Source organism: Callithrix jacchus, chromosome 11 (genome assembly GCF_049354715.1).
Source record: "Callithrix jacchus isolate 240 chromosome 11, calJac240_pri, whole genome shotgun sequence".
Lineage (NCBI taxonomy): Eukaryota > Metazoa > Chordata > Mammalia > Primates > Cebidae > Callithrix > Callithrix jacchus.
Genome location: NC_133512.1, coordinates 125,132,406 through 125,154,244, shown reverse-complemented (window position 1 = coordinate 125,154,244; position 21,839 = coordinate 125,132,406). Strand labels below are relative to the sequence as shown.

Sequence of the window (21,839 nt, the reverse complement as noted above, 5' to 3'; positions counted from 1 at the left end):
AGATTTTGAAAAAATAAGATTTGTTTGAAGGTGCTTGGGTTTTTCCCTTAATATCAAGGTTATGTGTTGGATGGGGCTTGAGAAAGGGCCGTGGGTTCTGACTACACATCAAAGATGTTAAAGACATTCACTGGCTTGACATCATCTGGACAGTGGCTTGCTTCTTCATTTCCTAGTCTCAATTAAAATAATAAATTGTCAGGGTTTACTCACACTATTTTTAAAATGAAGCTTATGATCCATAATTTTGTAAAATAAACTTGGGTTGTATTCAGTATACTTATGGAATAAGTTATTACATTTTAAAGATGACAATGATGTAATGATATACTTCTATATTATGTTTGCAGATAGATTTTTCACAGAACAACATTCCTCAGCTTTAATTCTACAATTTCTACAATGTGATACTGGAATTAAAAACAAGTGTCTTATGTGTGAATATTTTATCTAATTTGTTATCATCAAAATAAACGTTATTCATAGAGTTCAATGTCATCAATAATTAATAATGTAACTAATACATGGTGAAGAAGAATAAGTTATATAAGTTAATTTTTTTGCTTACAAATATCACATTAATAGAATAACTGGAGTAATATTATGTTGCTTTTATTAAATGTATAGTAACAAGTCTAGAAAATAACTCTTTTTTTTTTTAAGACGGAGTCTTTAAAGTGCAGAGACACTTTATCCTCTGTCTCCCAGGATAAAGTGCAGTGGTACGATCTTGGCTCACTGCAACCTCCACCTCTAGGGTTTGAGCAATTCTCCTGCCTTAGTCTCTCAAGTAGCTGGGGACTACGTGTGTGCCAGCATACCTAGCTAATTTTTGTACTTTTAGTAGAGATGGGGTTTTACCATATTGGCCAGGCTGGTTTTGAACTCCTGACCTCGTTATCTGCCCACCTCGGCCTCCCAACATGCTGGGATATAGGCCTGAGCCAATGCACCTGGCGAAATGACTTTAAACTGATTGGTACATTTGTTAAATTTATGTTTGTTTTCCTGAAGAACTACACACCGTAATACTTATTTTCCAAATGAATTAAATATGTCAAATCATCCCCAGACATTTATTTTACCGAATTTTATGTGGTTAAACAACTAGGAACAGATATTTTACAAGTAAAAACCGTAAGACACATTTTATTAGGACATATGTAAAAACCAATGCTTTTCACCATTTATTATTTGGTGATGGCCAAGGACCATAGATTAAAGAGTGATTTCAGTAACTATCTAAATTTTTACATGGTTTCATTTAATCATAGGATTAGGAGAGTATTTTAAATGATTAGAAAATTTCCTTAATTTTTTCAAAGTTTGGAGTATTTATATTTGTATGTTAAAATATGTGGAAAAGGCTAAGGTCAGGGTGTTTTAAAATTACATAAATTAGGATCTAATTTATTTTATATCTACATTAGCTTTTCTCTGCATAAGTTTCACGGATAAATTAAATAAAGTTCACAAATAAAGTTAATTAAATATAATACACCTTTCTTTTTCAAATGTGTAATTTAATGAGATTTTGAATTACCCAGATCATTTCTGAAAGTTATTTTTTCAAATGAAAATAAAACTGAGCCATCATTTGAAGGCTATATGCTCTTGACTTAAACTGATACATTTGCAAATATATCTATCCAACAGCAAAATGATCATCAAATTTAGGTGTTCAGCCTTTGAGTAGAGAATAGGAAGAAGTTATTTGGCTGATGTGAAAATTGAACCAATGATTTCAATCCTCGGACATTCTGAACTCTAACCAGATGTGTCAAGTGTGGCCAAATAAACGTAGAGAAAGAGGATACTATGCTTTCTATTAAGAAGGTTAACATTTGTCTGTAGAATAATTTCTCTTCAAGGTTTCAGTGAAATGTATCGGCGATGGTTAGTTAACTATAACCTGACCATACAGTTAACTTATGTGTAGCCACCTGTTGTCAACATCATATCTTTCTAGTTCCACCACTCTTGTAGCAGCGGACTATGTGCACTATAAATAGCAGATTTTGTAAAATGTGTAGGTTATCCCTTTTGGAAAAGAATATCAACTACACAACATCTGTATTTCTTAGTTTTATACTATTTTTTTCTCTTTCTTTGTAACAATACTAATGTATCCAACATGTATATTCCTTTTTGTTTGTATTATATGTTAGTTTTTGCATAAGATTTATTTTTTACTTAGGCTTTCTAATGGGGCTTCAGAGGTTAGCACTGCTAGTGTTACAGGTCCTCTTCTCTAGAATGGTATTGTTATACCCGAGCAAGTTGTAAGGAAAGTGCCACACACTGAGATTGAATCAGGAGTCCTTTTTTGCCGGCCACCAAGAGACAGCTAATGCTCAAAATTCTCTTGGCCCCGAAGAAGGGGTTCGACTCCTTTTTATGTCTTGCTTAAGAAGGAGGAGGGGAAGCCTAGTTGAAGCAGAATTTACAGAAGCAGAACAAACAAGTTAGATAAGGAGGCTGGTAACTAGGAGGCAGGAGGTTCCCATGATTGTTGATTATGAACGAGAGTATACACAAGTGGCTCCCACGATTGCTGGTTACCAAGGGGGGTACTCGGTACTTGCCATACAATCAATCGAGGGGGGTATTCACAATAGCAAGTGGGCCTGCCAAGCAGAATATGGTTACAAGGGTTATATGCCCCTTTAGTTCTAAGCACAGCATGACCCAGCACAGTAGCATGACCCAGGTGTGCACTAAAGGGAGAAATGGTAGGAGGAGTGATGTGGAGATTAAGTTGGAGTCTGTCTGGCTCTCAGCAAGATGGAGTCTGTCAGGCTAACACAGGGTAGGTTAGCACAGTATCTTTGACTTCTGTAATGACTTTTGCTTTATTTCCATTATCTTTTAATTATAAAAACCCATACTTTAAGCAGCTTTTAAAAATTAAAAACTTGAATAAATTGCTATTTCAAAATGGGTTATGGAATAATCTTTCAAATCTAAAATGTTTCCAGTAAGCGCATTTCAGGCTAGAATAACATTACTAATAGCACTATATTAATACTGCTACTCATCTTTCTGGAATAAATGTGAGATGCTCTTGGATAAGGATTGGAAAGTCTAAATATAGTTTTGTATATTGGAGAAATATAAAATATATAGTGTGGAATTTTGTTATTGAATATTCATTGATGCCTGAATATGTCATGGAAATGTATTTAGGATTTACAGAATATTTAGCAGACATGTTAGACTTTAGTATTGTCACATTTTGTATTATTTCTGATTATTCAATGTATTAAACATATGGCCAATGTAATTTTGGAACCAATTTGCTTATTCTCTTCCATCTTCAAATTAAAATTAGAAGATAATGGCACAACACGATACATGCCTTAAAAAACTAGAGGACAAAGTTATCTTTAGCCTAGAATTACGAAGAGAGAACAAGCCAATCTAAAAACTTTTATCTGTGACTCTTTTTCAGAAGCTGCTGGAGGATAGGCTCCAGTGCTCACCAAAATAGGGGAATAAACCAATAAGGGGGATTCATGGGATTCAGGAAATCAGAGTTGCAGCCAGTGAAACAGCATTGAGAATGAAGGAAACGTGAGCACACAAGCTAGGCAGCAGGCTGTGCTGCCACCAGTCCAGATTGGAGCAGGAGGATTTCAGGGAGGAAAGCGAAAATTCTGTATTACTTATTCATTGACTGCATCAGACAATATACTGATCTATATTGTTTTGAAAATCTAGAAGTATTTTACAGATTTGGAGAAAATTAGCAATTGGTGCTGGGAAAATGATCAAATTTAAAAGGCCTTAATTAACTGCAAGAAAAAGAAAAAGTTGAATAGAAAGTATAATCATAATACACTGCTTTGCTCAACAGTCATGAATACATAAGGATAATGTTGAATACCTCTAAAATATGACATTTATACTCTAGTTCTGGAGAGAAGAGTACTATTTAAGTTAAAGCATAAATACTTACTCATCAACATAAAAAGGTAATATATGGTATCTAAAATTTGTAAGTCAAGAAATCACAATAAAAGTATGTTATCTGAAAATATGGAGTTAAATTACAGAAGGGATAGCTGAAAGAATTGAAAATTGTGACCTGTGGGACACTGGACTAGAGAAGTGGAGTGAAACCAAGCAGGGTACAGCTGCTTTCCATTATGAGTCTTGCAGTCGCCCTTGAAGTTTTAAATTACATACATGCTTGATTTGATAAAAGTAAATATTTTTAAAAAGGGCAAAAGATATTGTGGTAACCCTTGGCAGTTTGCAATGTAGAAAAGAATGGAAGAGGCTGTCTTTATTTTTTGAACCTCATTTTCTGGTAATTTCCCTTGCCTGCTCTCAGCTTCAGCCATTCTGGCCTCTTCTCTTCTTCCAACACATGGGGCTTGATCTTGTCTTAGGAGCTTCGCACCTGTGCCAGCACTGCTCTTCCCGCAGGGGTCTGCAGGCTTCTTTGCTGATCTCCTTCAAGGCTTTGCTTGAATGCCACTCCTCAGCAAGCTTCCTTTTGCCCACTCAGTCTAAACTGCACCTGCTCGTGCATCTGCCTTATTCCGCTCTAATGCTTTCCTCCATGGCGTTTATTACCTTCTTAAATACTGAATCATTAAGTCATTTATTACCGCGGTTCTTAACTTTCTGTCTCCCCTTACTACAATGTGAACTACACAAGGACAATATGTTTGTGGTTTGGATGATTGGGGGGTCCACCAGTGCATCTCGAGTGTCTATATATATGAAACATACATGTAATACTTTTTATTTTAATGAGCTATTCAGTATTTTAGTAAGCTATTAAATGGTGGTTGGCATGCAGTATGTAATCAGTATATATTAGTCGAAGGCATCAATTAACGAAATGAAGAAAGGAAAGACTGAGGAAAGGAAAAGAAGAAAAAAAGGAAGGTGGGACAAAACAAGGGACACCAGTTAGGAGGCAAATGCATTATTTCATAAGATGGTGCTGGATTGAGTCTGGGTAGATAGAGGCAAGTTAAATGGGGAGAAGTGAATGAATTTCATTATAATGAAAAATATGATTCTTTCTAAAACCAATATATCATCCATTTTGTAAGCAGTAAATACCTGAAAATAAGGAGTATCAAGATTCTATATATGTTATTAGAGGTGAATGGAATTCATAGTCATGGCAAATAAAGTTAATGAATTATTAAATGCTATTTAAACCCACAGAAATTCTAGAACTCGAATGAAAATAAGGATACAGTAACTTAGCTAATGACAATAATAAAATCTTTGATAGCATTTTCCTAGAAGTTTTACAGGTTAGCTTGCGTGTAGGTTACAAATATGAGGATTTTTGTGCTTTGAAATATAAAAGCTCATAACTAAGTAATGAAAAGTTTAATGTTGTACTTAGTTAATAGTGTTTTCTTCTATTAAAAACAGCATTCTATTCTTATTGATAATTTTATGGGAACAAATTTCACTAACATTTATAAAGTTTGATTTTAAAATAAATTATATTTCTTAATAATTATATATGCACAGTTATGACGTGCATGGATTTAAGCTTTGGCCTAATTTAAAGCCCATGTTTTCATTTTAACTGTATATTTGAATATACTGATGATAGATTAATCTGATTACACTGTAACTGACCAGTTTTGTGAAATCAAGTCTTTTCTTCCTTGTCTTAGTAGTCAGAACTAGTTATGTATACATTGTGGTTTTCTTTCATATAAATGATTCTAGATTGCATACATTTAAAATAACTTTTCATGCCTAATTCTGATGCACATCTTTAGCAATATGAAAGCAACCTTCCCACTGTCTCTGATTCTTAACTTTTCCTTTTGTTATCCTTTCAGAGCCCCTTCCTTTTCTGAAACTTCAAGGTATGGTTGTAAAAGACTTCCAAGTTTCCAGGATTTTTCCCCAACCAGGAGCTCCTGAAATAGTTTTAAAATGAAGAAACATACTTAGGAGGCACTCCCATTCTCAAATAGTTTGTAATGTAAACCCAATTATTTCCCCAAGCAATAAGTTATAGCTCTTATTCATGACTATACATTTCAAAGCATTATGTCTGTCATATCATATGACATACAACGTAAGAAAATGCATATTTTAGAAACCTTTTAATTTCTATTTTCTTATTTTCACTTTAATAAGCTCTTCAATATCTCAAAAGGCTATTCAGTATTACAGGCACGTAGATAACTAAAAGGTAGTTCATTATGTTTATTTCAATGTAAGAACTTAATGTGGAAAAATTTAAGTTCTATTAATAAACAAAATAAGTCTACTTTTATTAGGTCTACTTTATTAAAAGTAGACCTATTTTGAAAAGAGAAGTGTCTGTTTCCATATTATATTTTAAATAAAAAATGATAATGAAGTTTTTTTCCAGCTTATGAAAACTAAGATTCTTTTATCCATAGGGGCTGCTGTGTAGTTGAGGATGTCCATAATTGAACAGCAGGAAGTATTAGACAAATTCGAGAAAGTCCAATAAATCCTAGAGGGAATTTGAAATAAATTTCATATATTTATTGTTAACTGCAACCATTTTATATAAAAATTATAGCAAGGCAAAATTTGCATTTCATTATTGATATAGTGCCCCTACCCACTGTTTTTTGATAGCAGTCAAGTATGGGAAACACAATATAAGAGATGGTTATAAGTTAATGTGTTTAGCACTGCTTTGCACTCATTCTGTATCCAGTGATCTCTTTTTATTCATTGTGTTAAATATTTATGAGCAATTATTCTGTGCCTGATACTGAGGTATAGAGGGCCTGACGGTGTGCTAGAATGATTCATAGACAGAAGAGAGACATACAGGTGTATGCTCACTGAAAGGTGACAGCTACCATTTGAAGAATGTATAGAATAGGGGCTTAAAAGAAAATTCAGACTGGGCGCAGTGGCTCACACCTGTAATCCCAGCACTTTGGAAGGTCGAGGTAGGCAAATCACAAGGTCAAAAGATCGAGACCATCCTGGCAAACATGGTGAAACCCTATCTCTATTAAAAATACAAAAATTAGCTGGGTACGGTGGCACAAGCTTGTAATCCCAGTTACTTGGGAGGCTGAGGCAGGAGAATCGCTTGAACCTGGGAGGCAGAGGTTTCAGTGAGCTGAGATCCTGCCACTGCACTCCAGCTGGGTGACTGAGTGAGACTCCATCTCAAAAAAATAAAAATAAAAATAAAAAAGAACAATTTAGTGAAGAGAGAGAGATTGAAGTCCAGAAATCCTGGAGAAGGTAGGAGGATGTGAAAGAGTGGCAACATCGGTCTCTGTGAGAAAGACGGTGATGAAAATAGAAGTTGGTTAAAAGGTGAAGGGGAGGGAACTTGCAAAACTTCCTGTTTTCTGTTTTCTTGGTGAGAACAGAATGTTCAGTCTGCTCCTGATCATAAAAAGGAAAGATTTAGCAGTCACTGATCTGAAAAAGATTGGGGAACACATAGGGGTAAATGAATTGCAGGTGACAGGGAACATTCCTCTGAGATTATAAACCCTAAATTCGTCTGTTATTCATGCAATGAGTATTTACAGAGCACATTTGCCTAGGTTACGTGTTGAATATACAGCAGGAAACAAGATAGTCACATTTTGAATTCTCAGGAAGTTCATGCCTAACACAGTAAACAAGTATCAAAAAATTATTACTCAATTATAGTTGTGAGAAAGACTATAAAAGTCAAATAAATGGTATTAAGGTACCACCTGATGCATGAGAAGGATTAGAGTTGGGTGAGAAGGCAGAGAAAGGAGAAAGTAGAGACATCCAGTTGGAGAAATTTCTGAGCAAAGGATCTGAAGACCAGGTGCTTGAGGGTGGCAAGGCTTCCCCTCAGTGTGCTATGGTCCCAGTCGTGATTTACAAGTGTGCCAAATATTCGTCTGCTCAGCTTTTATTTGTTATCCCAAGGCACAGAAAACATCACTTTGTAATTGAAACATGATATGAAATAGTTTGAGAAGCTTTGCATTAGAGGAACTGACCTCAGAAAGTTTTCATCTATAGCACCAGCAAGGTGTATGGAATAAATAAGGTATCTGGACATTTTGATTAATTTGGCACTTCTTGTTTACAGTCATTGAATTAATTAGTTTATTCAGTAAATAGGTAGTTGAGAAAATGATGCTGCATTTAACCTTTGCTAGTTTTATAAATATTACAAATTGACACAGAGATGGCCCACAAAATGGAAGTTTATCTTGGGATTGCTTACGAAAAGATTAGAAAAGTTGTCTTACCTTAGCAGGTGTAAGGGAAAGTTGGAAAGTTTGCTCTCATTTTTTTTCATTTCCATTGAGTTGTATCAGTAAGATAGAATAAGATTGAGTGGAATTTCAAATTATTTAACATTCAACCAAAAGAATTCTCAACTTACTCACACCTGTATCTTAAATAAAGAATTCAGAAAATCATTCATAAAGTTCAGGAAAAATCTATCTAATTCAGAAAATCATTCATAAAGTTCAGGAAAAATCTATCTAACTTAATTGCCGGGAAAAACTGGAAGTGTTGCCTAGAATTATCCAGCTAAACAGTCTATATTCAGCTTTAAATTGCATAGTTATCCTTTTCACCTCTGTGTATAGCACATATTTAAAAGAAACAAACCTGGCCTGGTGTGGTGACTCAGGCCTCCGATCCCAGCACTTTGGGAGGCCAAGGTGGGTGGGTCCCTCAAACCTAGGAGTTCAAGAGCAGCCTGGGCAACATGATGAAATCCTGTCTCTAAATAAATACATAAAAGGAAGAAACAGAAATATGACATTTCTTTTTTTAGCGGTGGATTGTTATACGTGTGTGAAATCATAGGTGTTTACCACTGTCTTAAATCGTTGCTTTATGATTACTTTTTTCTGTATTTTTAAAGTATTATTTTTTTAATTGGTATAGAAGTAATTTTTTAGCATATTATAAATTTCTGGTAGTAATTTGTATTACAAAGGTGCATATTGTTTAAGATCCCAAGTAAGCTTTATGTATAGAAAAGATTCCTCTGCTCTTTCTTTTTGTCCTTAAACATAAACTTCTGGAGACCTGGAGAGAATGAAAGGCGTCCGAATGTGTGTCCATGGCAATCTGTTAGCTGTGTGGAGGAAGTTAAAGTGGCATTAAGCCACGAAAAGGATCAATTGTTTTTGTGAAAAATCCTTGAGACGTGCCTTGAATTTAAAGAATCAAGTTCATTAAAATCATAAATCATCTATTAATCTTATTTTGCTGAACTATCCTTGGTGGTCCATGGTATTTTAGAGACCAACATTTTTAAAAATATAATTGAAATAAGGACATAATGGGATTATTGAAGACCATGAAATAAAATCCTCAATGCCTTCTCTTCTTGAGAGGTTTTACTGGATACTTGCTATACCTATACCTCTCCTCACTATAGAACTGTACGTGATGTCAGATGTGTAACTTTCATTCATTTATGTGCCAAGCACCATCTGATATTACATGTGAAAAGTTTCCAAGGTTTTCTTGTTATGTCTACAATTACTGCTAAGTTTCCCATAAGTAATTTGGTGGACTGGAAATGAGGGCAAAATTACATAAAGGGCTAAGAAAACTGCATCAATTCTTTTTTAGATGTGTCAGGGAGATGGGGGTAGTCTTTCTCCCCGATAAGCAAGACCTACCAGAGCACCGCCATATACTACCATATACTGCACATATGCTTCTGAATGACAGGAGTTTTGTGTGAGATGAGAAAGCTGTGTCAGGCTGATGGTATTATCATGATTCCTTGGCATAGACCACCATCCCAAATCACCAGACACTCCCTGATTGGGAGGGACCTGTGGATTTTTCAGCCACTGTATTACCTAGGAGGTTCAGGTGGGAGATGAGTGCATAGCCTCAAGGGGTCTGGCGGAGGGCCTCTTGGGAAATGCAGAACTTCTTTGCCTACTAATGCCCCTTGCTCTAGACCAGAGAGACTTCTGAGAGTTTCATCCTCACAAGAAACATTCGTTTCATTTAAATATTATGTGAAGCAAGACATTTCATTTAGTTAAAAGTGGATATCATTTAAAATGGTAGGAAAATTGACAGTTTCTATAAGCCATTGCTGAGGTTAAAAACAAGGTAGTTTAAAATAATTTTTATTTCAGCATATACTATTTTCTTAATTTGCCAATGAACTTGAATGACATATTAAAAAACTTTAGGCATTATGTAGTTAGTTTGCGATCCGCTTGGGCACAAAATGTATATCATGTGATTTGATTTCCAAGGTTAAATCAGAGTATCCCTGGCTAGATCTATACTCACTTATTAGATAAACATCTTCTGCCAAAATAATATTTGCCATCAGTGAAATTAATGGCAGAAGTATAAAATTCAGAAAGGTATTATCACTTAGATGCCCAAAAATGTATTAAGGAAAACGTAGGTTACCTTTCAATATCTGTGTCTTTATGTTATATGATATGCAAATTCCAAGGTGTAAATCTTGCCATAAAAACACTTTTTTCTTTTTCCTAGACTTAGAGAGAAACATTAGCTCGCCCACAGAGCTAGCTCCTTTGATGTGCAGTGATGCTACCTGTGGTCTGTTTTAAGATGCTCTTTTTTATTTAACCTTTACCATTATAACATTAGGCAGTGCAGGAGTATGTTAATTATGTTGAGGTGTCCCAGTGGCCTAGTAAGGCCAGGGCAAAATGCCAGCAGGGTCCTGGCCAAAAACACTACATTAACTTGTTCAGTCTCTTGACATCCTCACAAACAGAACAGTGAACCTGGAGAGAAAACATATTTGTTCCAAATGAGTTAACTATTCCAAAATAAATAATATCTAACCCCTGGTCAACAGTTTGTAATTGTGTATAAAAAGTAACTAATGAGATGTATTCTCCAAGACTCTTAATTATGTACTGAACAGGAATGCTTTTTAGATGTTGTTCCTCTTAGTGCAACAAACCTGTGTAATCTAGGCAACCTAATGAGCATCTTTGAGCATCTGCCACTGCAGAGTGCATTCAAATTTTAGGCAATATTTGGGAAGTGCTGTTGCAGCAGTGGGCCAGTAAGACCTAGTGCTGTCATTGGTCAGGATAGGTCACCAATTATAAGACTTGAAGGTAAGCATATTGTGATTGGTGGTTGAAGTAAATCCGACTTTGGGGGTTCACAGAATGGGCATTGTAAAGACAGCAAGTTTCAAGGAGAATGCAACTATTAAAGTGAGAAAGAAAAGAGAGTACAAGTGAGATGCTTGGCATAGAGTAGAGGCATGGGATGGGACTAAAGGTATCCAGCAGAAGAATGTGAAGCCAATAAAATGATTCTGCTAGCTAGCTAGATTGAACTTAAGCTATACTAATTGAGGCAATAGGACTCGCACAATTTCCCCTCACTTTAAACAAACTTTGCAATAGAAGAAAATAATATGGTAAACAGTAATTATTGCTTCATAGTCTATTGGCAATGAAACATTTATACACACCAATAAAGCAGTAGATGAAGTCTTTCTTGTACAGTTATGAGCAAAATCAGTGATGAATATAGTTAGGTGCTCATTAACAACTAAAAACCTGCTAGAGATGTCATCAAAGTGTTCAGTTTTTTTAAATTGCTAGTGGAGAAAGTTGTTCTAAAATAAAGAACTCTTTAAAATGTAAACAATATAAGCTTTTAAATAAATAGTGATCTTAAGCTGTCTTAAGTCTTTTCTGAAACAAGGAAAGTATTTTGAAAAATATTGCTTTAAAAAAATTTATTGAATTTATAATACAGGCCAGGTACAGTGGATCACTCCTATAATCCTAGCACTTTGGGAGACTGAGGCTGATGAATCACGTGAGGTCAGCCTGGCCAACATGGTGAAACCCTGTCTCTACTAAAAATGCAAAAATTAGTCAGATGTGGCGGTGGGTGCCTGTAATCCCAGGTACTCGGGAGGCTGAGGCAGGAGAATTGCCTGAACCCAGGAGACGGAGGTTGCGGTGAGCCGAGATCATGCCATTGCACTCCAGCCTGGGTAACAAGAGCGAAAACTCCGTCTCAAAAAAAAAAAAGTCATGTTGTTGCATTTCTTAAAATTTTGCTTCACTATTGAAAGAAAAAAACCCAAATATCTGAAAAATAAAATTCAGGAAATGATATGAGTTGCTATATGCACATTTTTTACTAAGAGCTCAAAATGGTTTTACACATGCCCTACCCCTTGTTACAGTATCTTTGTAAGTAAACAGCAGACATATACCCCTATTTTTAAATTGTGGAAATACAAGCAAAGAGATGTGACTTGTCCAAGGTCATCACTAAATGGCAGAATCTAAGATCCTGACCTTAAGAATAAAGTGAAAGGAGACACAAAAAATAGGTGTTTATAGTTAAAATTAGGCAGATCTCCCTTGATCATCCTGATTTCTTTTTGCAGTATTGCCCCAGCTGAAGTAGTTCTAATGAGCAAAAGCAAGTGGCTTGTAAAAGATACTGGCAAATTGAAGATGTCTTAAATTATTAAAGCTACATGGAAAATTATCAATTTATTATAGTAAATATGCTTTCTGTGAATGAAGTTTTCTTATTTCTAGCCCAGTTTAAAAAAACAGAATTCATGACAAAAATGAATTTTCAGTCAATACACTGGGAAAGTAGTCAAGAAAATCTTTCTGCCTTGTGCAGACAGAACCACACAGTGAATCAGTCAGCATCCTGGCAGCAACTTTAACATGACCCACACCTATTCCAGAACACAGGTCGTTAATGCATAACGCTGCCAGATTGTCCTGCTTAATGGACAGACACTGACGTTTGGGTTTAATTTTATCTAAGCAAAATGTGCTGTTTTAGAAATAAGATAAAAATTAAAATAAGACTGTTTCAGGGTTTAATTACAAATTGAAGACCCAGTCCATCTGATTTTCACGGCCAGTAAGATGATCTGGGAGTTTGTTGCATTTCCTGGTTTGCTAGGGTTCTTGTTTATCATTGTCTTTGTAGCTGAAGTACTTAACTTGCCTACTATGTGTCAACTTGGCTATTATTTCATAACCTTAACCCTAAAATGCTGTTAATGCTTCATCTGTCGTGCAGAATCTTGGAAGAAGATTTTAAAGTGAATTTCAAATTTTTCTTTACAGTCTTAAAAGATATTTACATATTTAACTTTATTTAGTTGTAGAATCAGAGATATTCTTTCAGAGTGCATATACACTTTAAATTTTAAAAATATTTAACTAATAAAAACTCATCAAATATTTGGGAAACATAAGAACATATAAAAAAAAATCACTCCCAATGGCACCACATAAATAAATTTACATTTCTTTATATATGTACTTTCTAGAAAATTGTATCACAACTTTTGATAGCGTTTTATATTATATATTTCAAAAAAAATCAATAAATGTTATTGAAGATATACTTATAATGGCTTCATGTCATTTCATATTAGGAACCTTATATAATTTGTTTAAACTTCCCCCACTTTTTGTATATTAACATATTTTATACTTAACTCATCATTATTTTCAATGTTGTAAACATCTTGGTACATCATGTTAATCTCTGTTAATCTTTTAAAATATGTTCTTTGTAATAGAATTATTGTGTCCAATGATATGAAGAATTTTAAGGATCCTGATAACTCTTATACACTCATGTCCCAGAAAGTTTATAGTAATTCATTCTTCTACCTATATATAAGGAAACATCTGAAGATTTCTGGATCATCACTGAATATTTAAAAAGTAATAATAAACCTTTGATAACCTGTCAGCTGGAAAAATGCTATCTTCTTGTTATTTTAGTTTCTGTTTCTTTGATATCAGAAAAATCTAACAGTTCTTTATAAATTTATTAATTGTATTTGTGTTTTTAAAACTTCTCTGCTCATATTTAACTCATTGATTTGTAAGAATATTGTATGTGTGGAATATATTGTAATATATGTTTAATGTATTTTAACATTTATCAATAGCTTAACATTTACAATTTGAATTTCATTAAACATTTCTCTATACAGGTTTAAATGTTATGTAATCAAAACTAAAATGTTTCTTCATAGTATCCTTTTCTTCATACATAGTAAGGCATCCCACCTCTTAGGATAAATTTAATGTTCACTTTGTAAATAGTTTTTCTGCATCTTTTTATAACACTCTTTATTCCACTTGGAATTTATTTTTATGTATGTGTCAAATACGATTTAAATTTTTTCACAATAGTCAGTGTTCCCAACCTTTGAACCTTCATACATTTCCTTATCTGATTGTGATGTTTCCTTTATAATATAATAAATTCACATCTATAGTAGGTTCTATATTAGTGCTATTTGCTTTTTTCCATTGATCTGCCTGTCAATTCATTTTTGTTAGTAATTGATTAACCAAGCCTTTATTAATTCACACTTTCTATGAATAGTCAATTATTACTTTCCTTTTATCAATCTATATAAATTTTAGAAAAATTTCTCCAGTTAGAAACATCCTAGTGAGATTTGACCTATTCATAAATAAGGGGAAAAAAATGACAACTTCCCCAAATTCAGTGTTTTCATTAAAGGATGCAGTAAGTCTCTTCATTTATTCACATTTTCTTTTATATTAAAAATAGTTCATATCTTTGTTCCTTTATGAACTCTCTTGGTGTTTTGTGCTTTTCATGGTAAATGCAAATGGAATCTCATTGTATCCTCTAATTGGTTATTTAAGTGTGCCAGTTGTCCAGAAATTCCTGAGCGACCCCAATCAGAAAAGAGCACAGCAGATGTTCTTGCTCTGCGTCAGATTTCAGTGAAAGTATGTGGGCATAAGGCTTCACAACGGCATTCTTATTTACATTGCTAAATAATGCTATTATTGTAAGATAATTTAATAGCATATAATAATATACATAACAAATATAATAACTTTTTTTGCCATTTGATGAATTTTGTTTTCTACTAAATTTTATGTACTTTTTCTTACACAGATTGGGTTCTCTTCTCACTTTTAGTATTATTTTTATCTTGTTCTCTTAATTGTTATTTGTACATAGTTTGATATTTCTGTCTCTGCTCCTATCATCACTGAGCAATTGGGTTTTTCTCTTATGGTGGAACAAATTCAGTGGTAGCTATAGACATAAAACTAGGTAACTATAATGATTGAGGAACAATAACAATAAGTTTGTGCTTAGTGTTTTGTTGATGTTATGGAAGAAGGTTGACAGGAAAAGTGTGGTACTTCATCTCCGACAGATTTTATTTTATACATAAAACTCAGGCAAAGCCAGTTTAATAGAAACTATCATCATGCATATCATTGAAGCTCAAGAAATAAATCTCCTGACATTGTCAACTTTTAATTTCAGTATCCAAAAAGTAGAGACTGCTTTAACTGTTATGATGTTGTAAAATACTACTTATTAAATTGAGAATATGTCAGTGATTCATTATCATGGAAAAAAACAGGTTGCCAAAGAGTGTCATTGAATTTAAATAAAGTCCAAATTTATTAAACGTAAATATGTAACATCCAGAAAAACATATATATGTGCAAAATTGTTAATAGCAGTTATTTATAAGACATAGGATTACAAGTAACTTTTAAACTATTTTTGCTTACCTGTATTTTATCTAATTTATTTGAAATAGGCATGCATTATCACTTATGTCATAAATAGAAAATTATTAACGTGTTTTAAGAAAAATTACCTCAACTTTAAAAATATAGATAAATTACATTCGCTTAAATGCATCTAAGTATAGGAAAATACACTACTTATTAAGACTAGCCTGTGAATGTTTTGAGCTTTCATTGAAAAGTTTGAATAGTAGACATATTACCAACATACAGATTATCTTTGTGAAAGCATTCATAGTGTCGGGTGTCTAAGAAACAATAAAATCGAATTGCTCACCTTTGAACCTTTCCTTGGTTCTGTGAGACATATGCATTTCTTGGTTCTGTGAGACATATGCATTTAATTGGATGTCTCACTATCAAAATAAGCATATGGAAGAAATAACTCCCTTTGTTCCTTTCCATTATCCTTATGTTCAAATTTTCCATCTCGTTTGATTATTTTACCCTTTTGATTATATAGTGCCTCACGTATGTACTTCTTTATCTCTTTAAACCTATTCTTAAATAAAGATGTTACCTGGACTCTTATATATTTTTCCAGAATTATCTCTTTTTGATTATGTAAATTAAAATACCCTCTTATTTTGCATAAAGTTGCTATTAAAGTTTTGACACATTCAAAAGTACTTTTATTTTGAAGGCTTTGAAGAGAGGAGAAAAGTGAAACTCTGCTTTCTAACGCTGGAAGGTAGTTGAAATTGGAAAACAAATGGTTTGGGGAAAAATAACATATATGCATAAAAAGCAGTATTTTTTAGGTGTTTATGTTACATCTGAAATGATTAACAGTAAGTGCAAGGTTCGAACTATTACTATAGCCTAAATAAACCATACTATCCGAATTACCATAATTAGCTGAATTATGTTTCATAAATGTCTTTGCATATATACTGAATAAAAGTTTACATTCCAGATCGCTAAAGATAGGCTGTATGATCATTTAACTTGACTGCAAGCCAATCCTTGACATTGAATGACTAGAAAATCCACAGAGAAAATCTACCATGTATAATATTGTAGACTCTGTCCTCGTGGGCAAAGTTAATTTTACTTGCAAAGTTTGTCTTAGCTAATCAAGGTTTTGGGTTAGATCATTTGGATCATCAACTCAGCCTATCAAATGGAGAAAGACAATAATAATAGAACATCTGAAGATACAAAGTACTTAATAACCAGGTGATGTGTTCATAGGTTTTCTTTAATCAACTAAAGAACTGGTGGCTCACGCCTATAATCCCAGCATTTTGGGATGCCAAGGCGGGCAGATCACTTTAAGTCAGGAATTCGGGACCAGCCTAGCCAACATGGTGAAACCCTGTCTCTACTAAAAATACAAAAATTAGCTGGGCGTAGTAGTGCACGCCTGTAATCCCAGCTACTACGGAGGCTGAGGCAGAAGAATTGCTTGAACCCAGAGCAGGGTGGTAGGGCGGGGAGCTCAGAGGTTGCAGTGAGCCAAGATAGAGCCACTGCACTCCAGGAGCCTGGGTGACAGAGCGAGATGCCACCTCAAAAATAAATAAATAAATAAATAAAGTAGATTCTCTTCTTAAAGGAATTCCTATTTTTATTTTATTCTCAGAGAGTGGACTTATTTTGCTTCCAGTGACAGATGATCACGACTGCTGTCACTATCAACCATTGTTTATCCATGCCTCTACGGTCTTAAGCACGTCTTGCTGTCAAATTCTTTAGTGGATGATAACCACTCTGATGACATTAGACTATCTCCAGAGGTTTCCAAGTCCTTCTTCAAGGCTTCACAAACCACCTACCTTTTTCACAAGTACACATCCGACCCCTTTCATTTCAGTTAAAATATTTATTGGATTATTTCATACTCATCTTTGATATTTTTCCTCAAAATATACTCAACATATGAAATACATTCAATGACATTCAGTCAACTCAGTAGACTACCTCCTCGCTTTTAAAAGAAATCTAGGTAAGAAGAGAGTAGGATGAAAGTTAAAAGTGTGAAGATGGATATGACCTTATATCACAGTAAACTATCACCAAAAATAAGTCCCTAGTGATCTGTGAAGATCCTACGTGAGCGCTCCCTGGCCTCTCAGATTTTGAGTTCTGTGATTTCTCACTTCTTGGTGCTCATGCCCTTTCCTCTACCTGGAACGTTCAGTCCCTTTCCCCAGGTCTCTTCTTTGTCAGTCTTCTTCAAGGTATTTAATGGTTCATCTCTATTTCTTTGCCACATTTCTAGATTTCTGCTACCAGCTGATCTCCTTTTTGCGTCCTTGCAAATTCCTTAGTAACTTCTTTAAAGGATGTGAAATTTGCAAGAAGTATCATCTACCTTGGACAAGTTCGCTTTAGGAGACATGAAATCCTACACTTTAGACTTAGATCTGTGGTTATTTTCTATCTGAAATTTCTTTCTCTTAAGAACACTCTATTTCTCCCTATTATAGTAATATCTTGGCCACTTTATGGCAAGAACGTGTGTATGTGTTTGTGTGTGTATTTTGTCAGAGCACTGCTGCTAGAATTTGTTGTAGTAGGATGCAGGTGATAAATTGTTAATCAACATGAAACAGAGACCTTTCTTAGGGTAAGGCTACAGTCAGAAGCATTTTTGGAATTCAAAATATTTATAATGACTTTTTTTTAGTGGGAAATGAGCACCCTGATTTTAATTTCAGAGGTTAAAAAATGTGAGAAAAAATGATTTCCTTGATAAGGGCGTTGTCAAGGAAAACAAAACTTTGATTTTCTTTATATAAGTGTAAACAGAGATGAAGAAATATGTATTTATAATACATATACTAAATAAATATATGTATTTATATCTATCCATATGTGTGTGTGTGTGTGTGTGTGTGTGTTTGCATATATGTAAGTGCTCAAGGTAAGTACAAGGCGGAATCAGTTGAAAAGAATGTTTAGGTTATCTGAAATAATATAAACCAAATTTCTCTCAGTTTTGCTAGGAGGTTAGAAACCTGCTTCATTAAGAATATTTTAGGACAAATTTTAAGGTAACCTTAAAAAATTTACTAATATGTATTTTTTGTTGTATATCTTGTGAAAAATCACTTCCTGAAATTTCTTAGATTTATCACTAGAAAACAATCATACCATCACAGCGTGTCAAATGTTTTAAATGGAAAGAAACAAAATGTTAAAACTAAAGAAACTGAAATCCACGGAAATGAAAAAAATCTGTATTTCATTATTTTAATGGATCTTAAAATGTGTTCGCACTTTGATAGATTCCTTTTTATATAGGATTTCCTGGTTTTCAAAGTATATAATGCAACAAAAAAGTGAACCCAGCTCCTTTTTTTCTTGTTCATTGGAGCTATCACATCTCATCTATCAGACCTCTAAGTAGAATTTTAAAAGTGGGGTACTCTCTCACGCCCAAGCACTATGTAATTAGCATGTGAATGTGTAACGGATTGTTTGAAGTAACAATTAAGGGAACAATACATAAAGGAACTGAAGAGAGCTACAAACACCTGGGAACCTTGTATTGAAAAGCTTTCTTAATGTAAGTAATTAAAAACCAAGGATAATTGTTCATTGTGTAGGGATAAAACTCTACAAGGAAAGCTAAAATTCTGCTGATGTTTTGCTGTTATCCTTTAGAATGAATCATTAAAACAAGAGCTTACTGTTTTATTTATCTCAATAGAATGCTTGTTAAATGCAGGTTTTGCATGGCATCTGATCTCCTGAAGTCACCACAACGCGTAACAAAAATGTCTTAACATTTCTAAAATATTTATATTTAAAATATATAAAAAATGACAAGGAATCTTTTCCCTATGACCAACGCAGAGTTTCAGAGGAAAATTTCAATTGATTACCAGGTTAAATCATGTATGCAGTGAATTCTCTATAATTTATTTGTGCAAGTAATTCCTGCTAATGAACCTGTAGCCCTCTGTATTGTTTTGTGCTATTTTGTGTCTCTTGAAGGCATGCATGCTGCAGAGGCCCCTGCTAGGGCAGAGCACCTTAGGAGAGTAACCAGTAGCTCAGGATTCCTAGGAATCTTTGATTCTGAGGGAGGCTGAATGAAGTGGGAAGCAGGAATCCTGCATTATGGTTTCCATTTTTTATGTCTTACTGCCTGTAGAAACCACTTTTTTTTTTTTTCGCATAAATCTTCTTATCTGTAAAATAGGAATTACTTTTTTCTAGAATGTTAAGTCTCAGTCAGTAACCTTTTATGTCCCTTTCTAATATTCTGTTGTATATATTATTTATAACAAGGAAACACTTGCGCCCAGAATTTAACTTAAATCAATTTAGTCTTAAATAACTAGCATTTTATAGAACGACCTTATTTGAAAAATAAATTGTGAGCCTAGTATTCCATTTTCAGTAGAATGTGAAACAAAATTATGTATGAATATTCATAACCACATTATTCATAATAGCTAAAAATTAGAAACAACCCAAGTATCTATTACTTGATGAATGGATAAATAAAATGTGGTATATTCAGTTGTCAAAACAAAAATTGCCCCGAAGTTAAACAGACAGGAAATACTTTATTCAAGGCTGCTGCAGTAGCGGAGAGAAGCTAGAACAGAGTCTGAACTCAACACACAAGAAAGGGACTGGGTCAGGTTTTTAAGGACTGGAGTGAGATAGTGGAAAACAACTACAGGTCACTCAGGGCCATAAGCTATTTGTGTTTGCTAATTGACTTTATCTAAACTACCTCTCGTCATAAAGATATGAGTTTATATAAATAAATTCATACTTTTATGATAAGAGGTAGTTTTTGCAACTTTGATCAAGGGGCCCCACTGATTTTAGCCTCCCACCCTCCCCCCTAATCTGGAAGATAAAGGTGCTGTCTCTCTTGTTGATTACTTTGCAAAGAGGTGGTTCCCAGGTCTTTGAAAGGTACATGTCTGGTTTGTAAAATTATCAGGGGGCTATTAAAAAGATTTATATCTCACAGAGGTAGAGAAAGAATTACAATTAACAATATTCCTAAAGTAAATTCTATAATAAATGGAAGATCAAGGGCCTACAGTCGGGAACAAGGCTTTCTAAGATTTTGTCAAACCAAGGGGAATTTTAAGGCTGTCCTGGTCACCATATGATAGAATATTCTTGGACAGTGAAGTAAAATGAAGTATTAATACATGCTATGCCATGTATAAACCTTGAAAACATTATGTGATGTGAAAGAAGTTGGTTGCAAAAGGCCATATATTTTATCATTCTGTTTATATGGAAATGTCTAGAAAAGTCAAATCTATATAGACAAAGGTATTAGTGTTTTTCTAGGGGTGGGGGATGGGAGTGGGTGTGGGGTAGCAGCTAAGGGTATGGAGTTTCTTCTAAGAGTGATGAAAATGTTCTAAAATTGTTTGTAGGAATGGTGACAAAACTTTATAAATATACTAAAAGCCATTGAGTTGTACACTTTAATGGATGAATTATATGCTATGTAGATTATATTTCAGTAAAACTATTGTAAAAAATAGATTTATGTTGAAATGGGCTATATAGCCAATAGAATATTTATTTACCTAAATATTCAGATTTTTTAAAATGTAAACACAAACAAAACCTTTATTTTTCCAAAGTTGGTTTTGGCTTTGGATAATCTATGAATTTTAAATGTGCATTTCTGATAGCTGCCCTGCCTTCTAGTTTTTATAAAATAGTAATTAATTACCATGTTTTAATAATCACAGAGTGTATGACGTAGAAGAAAGAAAAATGAATTCTGAAATGTCTTTGAGATATTTTCATCCAACGGAGAAAACAAATGTATAAAGAGAATAAGAAGTAATTTTAATACTATATGAATGCAATGCCAATGTATGACTGAATAATGTTCTGCAAGTACATTTGTAAACTAGCTATGTAGCTTTCTCTACAGAAACAGTTCTGCCAATACCAGTTTCCAAACCTATCTTGCAAAGATTAATTTTATGCACAATGTAGCTGAAATGAAGTATTAATGTTAGTACAGTCTGTGATCGAGGGACAATCGTACAGGGAGGAGGAGAATGAATCTGAAAACTCCTATTTATTGGTTGCAGGCATGGCTCCTGGCAAAATTTTGAATTATGCAGAGTGAGACTGGTTTTAACCCATCTTCCTGTGTCTATTCTTTGCCCCATGTTCTAGATCCAGAGACTCTCTCTCTGGGTCATGGCGCATTCACTAGCTTTATGGCCCTAAGCTTCCCGTTGCATTACCTAACTCAAGCGTCTTTTTCCTCCAAGGGACAGATTCACTCACAGTATCTGACACAACATTTCTCCCAAACAACAT

The 21,839-nt window shown here is 34.1% G+C and overlaps 1 protein-coding gene across 8 annotated transcripts in view; it reads left to right on the top strand.

Moving 5' to 3' along the window:
• PTPRZ1 (protein tyrosine phosphatase receptor type Z1) overlaps positions 1–21,839 on the top strand; it is a 182,978-nt gene that overhangs the window by 32,435 nt on the left and 128,704 nt on the right. The gene's annotated exons all lie outside the window — the stretch shown is intronic.